The 11090-nt window shown below is 37.3% G+C and overlaps 1 pseudogene; it reads left to right on the plus strand.

Annotated features, from left to right (window-relative positions):
* The first annotated feature begins 10414 nt into the window (after positions 1-10414).
* Positions 10415-10514, plus strand: LOC132009421 (U6 spliceosomal RNA; annotated as a pseudogene).
* Positions 10515-11090: the final 576 nt, after the last annotated feature.

Genomic DNA, 11090 nt, shown 5'->3' on the forward strand with positions numbered 1-11090 from the left:
GGATTGCATCTTATCCAGTGAAATTTTTACTTACCCATTACAATTTCAAAAAGAGCACTTCATAGTGAAACTGACACTTAAAACAAACATGTCCATGCAAATAATTTTTATTAACTTCTTCTTCATTGGGTGGAGAAAGCTCTGGGGCAGAGCAGAATTCAGATCCAAGACTACCCAGTCTCAGAGCCAAATGTTGGCTGAATTAGGCTCATTCTGTTAGTTCTCCCTGAAAAAAACAAAAAAACAAAAAAACAAACAAAAAAAAACAACCCCACAAAACTGAAGGGATTTTTGTGGTAAAAAAACAAAACAAAATAAAAACAAAAACAAAACAAAAAGCCCCAAAAAACAAATAGCAAAATAAATGAAAGCCAAATCAATATTATGTAACAAACTATATAGAGCTGTATAGAGTCCATGCAACAGTGAGCCTTGTGGTGTAATCCACATTTATATCTTTATCCATATTTTTATGTCTATGCCCACGTTTATGCCACCCAAGATAAATATGGTAGAAAAGATTCACTGGGTCTGTTGCTAGGGGAGCATTATAAAAATTGTAACTTCTTATGACCCTTCTTCTGCTGAAGAAAATCCTCTATTTTGGGGGTTTTTGTGTGAAAAAAAAAAAAAAGATGAGAAAGAAACACAGTGAAGCAGGCAGCTACCAAGAAGAGTGTCGGTTGATGCTGGGTGAAACTGAGAGAGGTTTTTCCTATCCTCTCTGAAGTGTTATTTTATTTTATTTTATTTTATTTTATTTTTTCCCCTTCAGGAGTCATCTCCAGGGACAGGAAGGAAAAACACTCTGAATAAGGGTGTGTTCATCTCAGAAGAAACATATGAGACCATAGAAGCAGCTCACACAACAATGCATTTGTTTGTGGAATTAGGTAAGAGAATCCCATTTTATGGCTGTGAGATATGCAACTGAATGTTTAAAGATTCACATTGCCTGAGGCTTTCTAGTATATTTTTGTAGCCCAAATTCTTAATAGAAAATGTACAGATTAGTATAATCATTGTATTAGACTTTATAATACATATACTAAGTTATCAAATAGGTTCTAGAGTTTTCGCGAAGATTCAAAGCCAAGAACAAATATACCTCATGTTCTATGCTCAGAAAGCCCCCACCTTCCTACCAGGAACTGACAAGAGCCAGTTCAAAAAATTGCCTAGTCACCAACTCTCCCCACCTTTCCCACCCCCAGGATCATCCCACCCAAAGTAAGAGGAGTGTTGTGTGGGAAAGAGAAGTGGTAAGCCTCCTGGAGAGAGCAGAGTTTGGGTAAGAATGAAAGCACCATTCTTCCCTTTCTAAAACTCAGTGAGAGAATTCCAGGAGGATCACATAAAGATTGACAGTTCCTGCCAGGGGAACCTGGCAAGCTGAATATAGCAGGATGTGTGCTGGGCTGCAGAACACAAACGTCCCCGTCTGTGCCATCATTAATGCTGTACATAGAGAGACTGGATTTGGGAAGAGCATCTGGGAGTCTGAAGCTTATAGTCTTATCCTTTTTAGTCCTCTTCATCCATATGAGGAAGAATAAATGTATCCCTGAAGTTTGGAAGTGTACATATATGCGGTGCAGTCTTGAGTTTTCTGTAGCAGAAACACCTATATTAGTAACACTTGAAGGAAGGGTGGCACAGTGTACCTGGGAAGAAAATGGTGGTAACCCTACTCCATCTTTATTTCCCATAATCCTCTGAAATGTGATGTGGATTCTGGTGGTTTCCAGAGCTGTATGGAAAGGAACATGGAGGACAATAGAAGAGGGTGGGCCTTGGGGCTGCTAGATGGTTGCTGGGCCAATCTCATAAGGCTCGATTTGAAGAAAAAGTTGTGGTACCCAGTCTGCTATAAAAGGAGAATTGCCTTGGGAGGGAGGGCGTGTAACTATTTGAATAAGGGGGAATTAATAGAGTTTCAGAGACAATGTCATGTCACCCACATTTCTGCCCAAGTAGAGAACACATTCATTTTCTTCTCAAGCCTTATTCAGCAAATACCTAGTATTTTTACTTTATTTTTCCACTAAAGTAGGAAAAGGATAAGTCTCTCTTTATTGCTATAATAGGTAAGAAACAAAGAACCCAGAAGCAGATAGCCAAAGAAAACAAATACCTAAAGAAGGGAAAATCAAGTAGAACTTTAGAATCACTGAAAAGAAATAAGCAATTCTCAGAGTACTAAATAATTAGTGGGAAAATTCTTGCCAGTAATTTGGAGAAAACAAACCTCCTAAGGAGCACCATTGATAAAAGCTTGATTACAAGCAGAAAAGAAATGTTGTCTATAACTAATTATAAGAGCTGAAATACAAGTAAGCAACAACCCTGAGCAGATAAGTGTGGGAGAAGTATGGTCTAGGAGAGTTCAGAGAATCTGGGTAATGTATGAAGAAAAAAATCAGGATAGGTCCCACAATAGATTGTATTTTCCTAAGATGAATACCACCATAGGGTCCATGCCCCATTCTTCATTTATAACGACATTAACAACCCTTCCATCAAGTGATAGAATCTCTATCCCCTCTCCTTGGACCCACGCAGAACTTTGTGACTGATTTGTTCATGGAACACAACAGAAGTACGGCTGTATGACTTCCAAGTCTATGTTATAAAAATTCCTTGTTCTTCTACCTTCTTCTCTTGGGACACTTTTTCTATAAATCCAGACACCTTGATATGAGGAGGCCAGGAGGAAGCCTCTGGAAAGACTCACAAGAGGAGACCCATACAGAGAAGAACTGAATCCCCAGCCCCTCAGCCTTCCCTTAGCTCCAAATTAAATTGCCAGCCATGTGAATGAGCCACTCTGCAACGGATCATCCAATGTCCAGTTGAGCTGATGCCACATGAAACAAAGATAAGCCTTTCCCGATGTGCCCTGCCCAGATTGTAGATTCTGCACTAAATAAGTGGTTATTGTTTTAAGCCACTAAGTTTTCCAGAATGGAATGGGCAAAAAATAACCTCAACAAGGCCAGAAAGGGAATTATTTACCTAGCCAAAGCTAGCTGAGTTTCCACAGTTCTTTGGAAGGAGGAATTGAAAGTTTCTATCAGCACTCCATTTTGTATAATAATATAAAGATAACAAATATGTCACTTCCCCCACACTTTATTATGTCCTTAATAGTGTATATGTAGAGAATTCTCACTTCATTTTATAGGTTAGGTGTTCTTAATAATTGTCTTGGCAGTCCTTACTAAATTTTGAATTTTACTTTAAGTAAAAGTACAGTTTTTGTTCAGTTTATAGAATGTTCAACTTCAAAAACAGTAGCGGTTAATAACCTGTTGCCCCCAAAGGGGTAGAGAGCAGAAAAAATACTCTACAAAATTGTGATTTGCTCAGGCTACATTTTGATTAGGTGGCTAATATGCTAAAGTTATAAAGATTGTTTTGTGGGGAAAAAGAACGCTTCCTGAATCATTTTTTTTCCCAAAGCAGAGTGGTCTATTTCCAAGAAGTATAATCTAGGCCCTCTGTGAAACAATAGTGAGCACAAGGATCCATTAAGTGTATCTTTGTAAAATATACATAGCACATAATTTATTCATTTAAGCAGACTTTAGCAAAGATTTATTTTAGAACCACTATGTGCCAACATAAGACTAGACATAGAATATACAGAAGTGAATGAAACATGTTGGTCCCTGATGGGACACTAAGATGAGAGATATAGATATAGATGATATAGATATAGATATAGATATAGATATAGATATAGATAAAATAAACTGAAGTTGGTAAAAGAGACAGCATGCCAAAGTGGGATGGGGATGGACCAGGTTGCTCTTTTATATAGGATGTTCAGGAAAACCATCCTGATGCAGTAACATTTGAGCAAAGAGTACATCAGATAACTACCTGGGAGAAGCACATTTCATGTTGAGGGACCAGCAAATGGAAACACAGCAAGATGAGAGCAATCTTAGTGCCTTCAGAGGGCTCAAAGACACCATCGTGGCTGCCATAGAGCAAGCAAGGTGCTGAGTGGAAAGATAAGTAGTACTGGGAAGGACAGACAGCTCATGCAGAGACATGGGATATAATAGATAACAATGGAAAAGATTTAGCTTTTATTGAGTGATTATAAGTATACATAAACGTTATGGAATGAAGGTTTGTGCCTTCCTCAAATTTACTATGTTGAAGTCCTAATTTGGAGATGGAGCTCTGGGGAGGTAGTTGGGGTTAGATAAGGCTTGGAGGGTGGAACTCTCATGATGGAATTACTGGTCTGTAAGAAAAGCAAGAGAGAAGTTTCTCTCTCTGCACTCATATACCAAGGAAAGACCACATGAAGACTTAGCAAGAAATCAGCTATCTACAAGGCAGGAAGAGAATCTTCACCCAAACCCAACTGTCCTGGCACTCTGATCATAAAATTCTGGCCTCCAAAACTGTGAGAAAATAAGTCCCTGTTGTTTAACCCACCCAGCCTGTGATATTTTGTTATGGCAGCTTGAACTAAGACAATATGGCTATGGCCACAGTGATATTGCAGTACAACTACAGTGTCCAATCAATTTTAAGTCAGGACTGAAGTACAATTTTCTTTGAAAATATCCTCCCTTTTATTCTTCTCTCACTTCCTCAGTCCAGTTTTACTAGCTTTCTGTTAACAAAGGTGCTAATTGCACAGTTCTTTGCCTAAAATTGCCTAATGATTGGTTTCCATTACAACTTTTCCAGTTTTATTTCTAAAATGCTATTTTTCTGAAATTTGAGCAAAAACATGAGTTTCAGGAGGTATGTCTCTCTGCTGATTGAAATGTCTTTTGTTAAAGTCTTTTACAAACTGTGTCACAAAAATTAAAATAAAAAGTATTCTTTAATATGCATATTACAATTTTATTGGTAGGGATTTTATAGATTGCCCTGGATCTAAGAAGAAAACAGTATTTTCTTATTTGAGTGAATGAATTTTGTCCATTATTGGAATTCCTTCTGTCAATAGTTATTTGTTTCCTTGCTTGCTTAACAATTATTGATTATTTCTCTTATTACAGATGTTCTCTTTGGTTGAAACAGATGGGGCTTCTGTCTTTTCTTTTGGATGTTTAGCTATCTAATTTCATATATATAAGAAACTATAAGGCAGAGTTAAATTTTGCCTGCCAAGGCAGGCTTTCAAGAGCTGGTGATTGTTTTTACCTTCTCCTGGCTACATTTTGTGTTCAGGTAGTTTCTCCTAAGCTCTTTAGAAGTCTCATGCCATCTTTGTGATTACTGCCATGTTTGTTTTCTTTAGATTTCTGTCTTTGATTTTTGCAGGAATGCTCAGCACTACAGGATGATAAATCTTTTAAGGATGCAGAGACGCACTAGGCTTCCTGGATCACCTCTTACTCTCATTGCCTTTATCTCTTTTCTTGTTCATTGTATCACTTAGCATTGCTTTCTCCTCCTGTTCCTGCTCCTCCCTCTCCCCCTTTCCCTCCTTCTCTCATCTTCCTCTTCTCCTTCTCTTTTCTGTCATGTCCAGCTTTTGTGTTCAGGCTCCTTGGCTTGCAATTTTTTCTTAAGCTCTATGGGATTTTTCACCACAATGGGTGGGACTGTTTATCATTTCTCAGTCAAGACTGTTCTTAGGAGGAGAAATAATTGCCTTCTTGGCATTCATCTCCAGTAAACAAACACAGAAGTAGCAAGCAAAACAACAAGCCCTGGCACCGGGGGCCTTTCTCCTCTCTGTCTTTAGGACTCATCTAGGCATAATGGGCCAGAAATCACAAGTGTGCAGTTAGGGCAGAAATGGTGCTTTGGACCTCTGCTCCTTCACTCTTAACTATGACCAGAGGTTCTATAAGAAGTATGGATGTCTTCAAACTCAAAGGGCAGGGTGCTTATGAGGGAGCATCTGGGCCCATAACATTTCTAAGAATGAGATAATATATCATTTGGGAGAAAAACTGAACTCCTTTTATAAAGAACGTGGCACCTTGTGCAGTACCTCCCCCACAGACATACATGTATTTATGTACTAGGGAAAACAAGGCCACAAAAATAAAGTGAATTGACAGAATTATAGAGACTCAAAAAATACATTTTTTCCAACTTTGTTTAGATTCTCCATCTTTTCATGGCAGCTTTGGTTTTTATGCTTATGAGTCATAGTAAGAAAATTTTAAAACAAAGCTGACAAGATTTATGGAAATTTCATTCCATTAATTTTAAAAGAAAGACTTTTATGGGAGGAAGGTAGGCATTCATCTCTCTCATATGTCACTGTCTTGATTGCATTGAGCACCATAGCAAAAACGTTCATCTGGTTGTTTACAGAGAAGCAAATAATCCTATTAAGTTTAGACTAGAAAAGAATTACAGAGCCACATTATTATGAACTTTGGAATCAAAGAGATCTGGCTTTACCTCTTGTTTCCTGTGTGGTCACAGACAACTTACTTAAGCTCCTTAAGTCTGAGTGTTTTCTATCTGGAAAACCAAATTAATATTTGTGCCTACCTCTCAGGGTTATAGTGAGAATTCAATGAGGCAATGACACATAGGACACAGTTAGTAGCATGCCTGGCACAGAGTAAATGCTCAGTAAATACCAGATCATTTTATTAGAGTTTACTATTATGATCATTTTGCATTCCATTATTTATGATTTATTAACAGCAGTAGGGTAGTGTATTTTCCTCCATTACTAACTGGAAACCTCAGTCAATTCACTTAGCCTTCCTTCCTTATCCCCTATATGTATGTATGTATGATGTATGTGTATATATATATGTGTATATTATTAATATTTTTTAGATCAGTATTTTTTTAAGATTTTATTTATTTTACAGAGAGAGAGAGAGATCACACACAGGCAGAGTGGCAGGCAGAGAGAGAGAGAGAGGGAAGCAGGTTCCTTGTTGAGCTGATAGCCTAATGGGAGGCTCAATCCCAGGACCCTGAGCCGAAGGCGGAGACTTAACCTACTGAGCCACATGGGTGCTCCAAGATGAGCATTTTGTTGTCCAAATGATAATATTTAGTGACTCTGTGAGAGTCAAGGAACTTTAGGGTGCTATGGTTCTGTTCTTTTTCCCTCATCACACAAACCCATTCTCTGTTATAGCTATTGGTGATATCCAGAATCTGTATTAAATTAATACAGAATGACAATAACTCATTATAATATATAACCTCTTATAATACATATTTTTGATCTTAGTAATTTCCAAGTAAAAATAACTTTCTGTCTCTGTCCCTTCTATCTAATAATTGAGACCTTCATATATGTAAGTTAATAATAGAATCCAGTTGCTAATGTTCTGCTAACTAGAAATTAGTTATATACTATTGTTTTGCTTCTTCTGAGGAAGACTGAATTCAACTGAACTTAGAATGTCTTGGCCAAACAAAAAATCAGAAAATAGGAAAAAGGTAAAACCAGATTTCAAAATTGGTCTGTCCATCACAAAGGAATTGGTCTTAAATATCACATATGACCATATAGCATATGGATCACTACTAAGGAGGATTTTTGAGGCAGCCATTATAGGGAAAGATATTCCCCCAAATGAACAATACCAAACTGTGGTGTATGTGGTATTGCTTTCCTTTTCCCATGCATTATTCAGGTGGTTGTTGACCCACAGGGGCTACACCTGTTACTCTACAGACAGCCTACAAATCTTACAATGTAAATAATAGAAGAGCTTGATGGATTCTTGTGAATTTACACACCATGCCAAGTTTTCAGCAACCTAGCTCTACCAGTTTCTGTGTTAGTTGACACAGGGTGGAATATTTACACTGCTGATATTTAAATAAGAGCTGTGTGGCAATAAAGGATCATTTAGCTCATATATTGGCTAGAACTTATATTTTAAAAATGCAGGCTAGATGCATTCTTAATAGATCATCTTTAAATCATCCCAGCTACATTTGATATATGGAGAAACCACAGGAGGTGGTATATGTTCAAGTGGCTACAGACATTTGCTAAGGATGGTTTTTTTCCATGTGTGTGTGAAACTCCAGAGCAAATGCAATGTCTTCCAAAATGACATTATACAGCTTTACATGAACTTGGTGTGAATTAAGGCTTTTGTGCTTTTTTTGTGCTTCATGTTTGGTATTTAGATACAGAAATTAGTCATGAAAGACGTAATGTAGTTATTTATAAATGACAGCTTTGCTAAAATAATTTCGGTTATACAAAATAAACCCTATCTTATCCCAGTTGTGTCAGATTTTCACTGTCTTCAGATTACACTTCACAGCATAGTTTCAGTGTCTTATCCACACACACACACACACACACACACACACACACACACACACACGTATACATGCATACACGTATACCCCTTGGGGTCTTTGGTTAAGAAGTAGAGAGTAGTGAGCTTCTTTGCTGAACAACTCAGAACCCAGCCCCTGGGTGTTCCATTTCTGGAATTAATTCCCAGAACAGTTCAATCTTCTTGATGTGGAGCTAGATGGTGTGGTTTTTGGAGAATGTGCCTCACTTAGTGATGTGACTAAAATGAGACAGCCCAAATCTGCTGTTGCCAATTACTGATAATATCATCAAGGCAAGTTTTTATTTAGAACTTTGGAACTTTTATTTGATGCAAGATAACCTGATAGAATTGTGATAAATTTCTCTTTACTAGTTCATTAGATAATATTCATGGGTGTCTACGGCCATACCACCCTGAACGCGCCCAATCTCGTCTGATCTCGGAAGCTAAGCAGGGTCAGGCCTGGTTAGTACTTGGATGGGAGATAATATTCATGGGCTATATTTGTATTTTGATGATTTGTTACTGAAGTTTAAATGAACCTGTTTATTTATATCAGAGAAAAAATTCACCCCACTGGATTTGCCAATGAAAAAGCCCCATCCAAAACTATTCCTTTCCACTATTTTCTATCTCAGCTCCCTTTTTATTTTCCTCATAGCATTCATTCATCACAATTTGTAATTACTTTACTTCTTTTACATCAACTTCGTAGAGCAAAGATCTCACCTATTTTTTTTTTTTTTTTTTTTTTTTTTTTTAACCATTGGATCAAGCAAGCACTCCGGAAAGAAAGTTACTGGGCAAAGAGAACTATACTAGTCCCTCAATAAATATTTATTGAATTGATGAGTGAAGGAATGAAATAAGAGACATGTTAATAACTTAAGTAATCACCATTATAGATTTATAAATACTGTTTGAGAGGGCAAACAAGATGCAGACTCTAGATTGTTTAAAATTATTTTTGCACAGGCATCCAAGCTGAGGATGGTAGACTTTGGGTAGAAATATTGGGGAAAGAGAGGAAGGGAGTTTGAATAAGTTTGGGGATTACATTTGCTTTAATCTAGCTTTAATATATTAAGTTAAAATTCTATACTGAGTAGGGGAAAGAATAGTCTTAATATTAAAAAAAAAAAAAAAAAAAAGGCGGTTTTGCCACTGTTAAGCCAGACTCTAGAACAAGTATGGGCAATAGCAAAATCCTTGATCTGGAAAATGGCCTCAAATTGGTTTCTTATTCATGAATCCTGTTCTCTTACAGCATACATTTTGAGATTACAAGCAGGTCTCAGTCACTTATATAAGTGCTAATGACTGAATCAAAATTGTGCCTATTGATTGTCAAATCTATGATATTGACTTCAGAGTCAATATTAGTGGGGAAAAAAATGGAAGGAAAGTTACTGGGCAAAGGGAACTATACTAATCTTCCTCAGGGCAAATGTGAGCCTGCTCATCATGCAAGTAAATAGCCATCTTACAAGTACTTATGTAAAAGGTATTTAAGGTTCTTGGAGTGTGTGTGCATGTGTGTGTGTGTGTGTGTGTGTGTGTGCATGCACACACGTGTATTTTTGCAAACAATATAAATTGATGGACAGACAGAAACATATAAAATGCTTTAAATTTATCAATATATGGCAGGATTATTTATGCTAAACAATTAGGCACAAATTGATTTTTTAAATCAATCTAAAAATGCCTCAGTGACTTATGACACACCCTTATGATCCAATATTTTCATTAAAAAGTCTTATTTTCTGAAATGCCCATGCTCCCATGCTCACCTCAGAAATGATCCTCCATTATTTCCATCCTTTGGCATCTAAGAGAACCTCTGCCTGCCTCTATACACGTTATTATTCAGGTTGAAATAGTTATAAACTTATTGGTAAATCAATGGTCTTCATTGGTTAACATTTTCACTAGTGTAGAATTACTTTACCTCACAAGTGGGGACGCTGTTTTAGGTCTTTATCTCATTCTTTTCCTTCGGCTTTTCCTTGTGCTTCCCTCCTTAGGATCTGAAAAAAAGTTAGTGAGGTCCTTATCTGAGTCTTTTTTCCATGTGAGAAAGCACACCCATCTCAGGACCCAGGGCCTGCATTTTAGAATATATGTCTTAAAATCTTAAAGGATACTGCTTGCTTCAACAGCATATACTCTAAAATTGAAATGGTACAGAGATCAGCATGGCCCCTACACAAGGATGACAAGCCAATTCATGAAGTGTACCATATTTTGGAGTGAAACAGATAAAGGAGATTAAGAATACACATCATGGGGGCATCTGGGTGGCTAAATTGGTTGGATGCCTGCCTTTGGGTTTGGTCATGATCCTGGGATTGAACCCCATGTTGAGTTCCCTGCTCAGCCTGGAGTTTGCTTCTCCCTCTGCCCCTCCTCTGGCTCATGCGTTTTCTCTCTCTCCTTGTCAAATAGATGAATAAAAATCTTAAAAAGAATATGCTTATCATGATAAGCACAGGGTAATGCATGCAACTGCTGAATCATACTGTACCTGAAAGTAATATGACATTATGTGCTAATTATACTTCAATTAAAAAAAAATTTGGGATGCCTGGGTGGCTCTGTTGATTAAGCAGCTACCTTCAGCTCAGGTCATGAACCTGGAGTCCCATGATCGAGTCCTGCATCGGGCTCCCAGCTCCACAGAGAGTCTGCTTCTCCCTCTGACCTTCTCCTCACTCATTCTCTCTCTCAAATAAATAAACAAACAAACAAACAAACAAATAAATAAAGTATTTTTTTAAAAAAATCTGGTGGACAAGTTCTCCCTGTTTATTCTTCCTTTTTAAG

The sequence above is a fragment of the Mustela nigripes genome, chromosome 1 (assembly GCF_022355385.1).
Source record: "Mustela nigripes isolate SB6536 chromosome 1, MUSNIG.SB6536, whole genome shotgun sequence".
In the NCBI taxonomy this organism is placed as follows: domain Eukaryota; kingdom Metazoa; phylum Chordata; class Mammalia; order Carnivora; family Mustelidae; genus Mustela; species Mustela nigripes.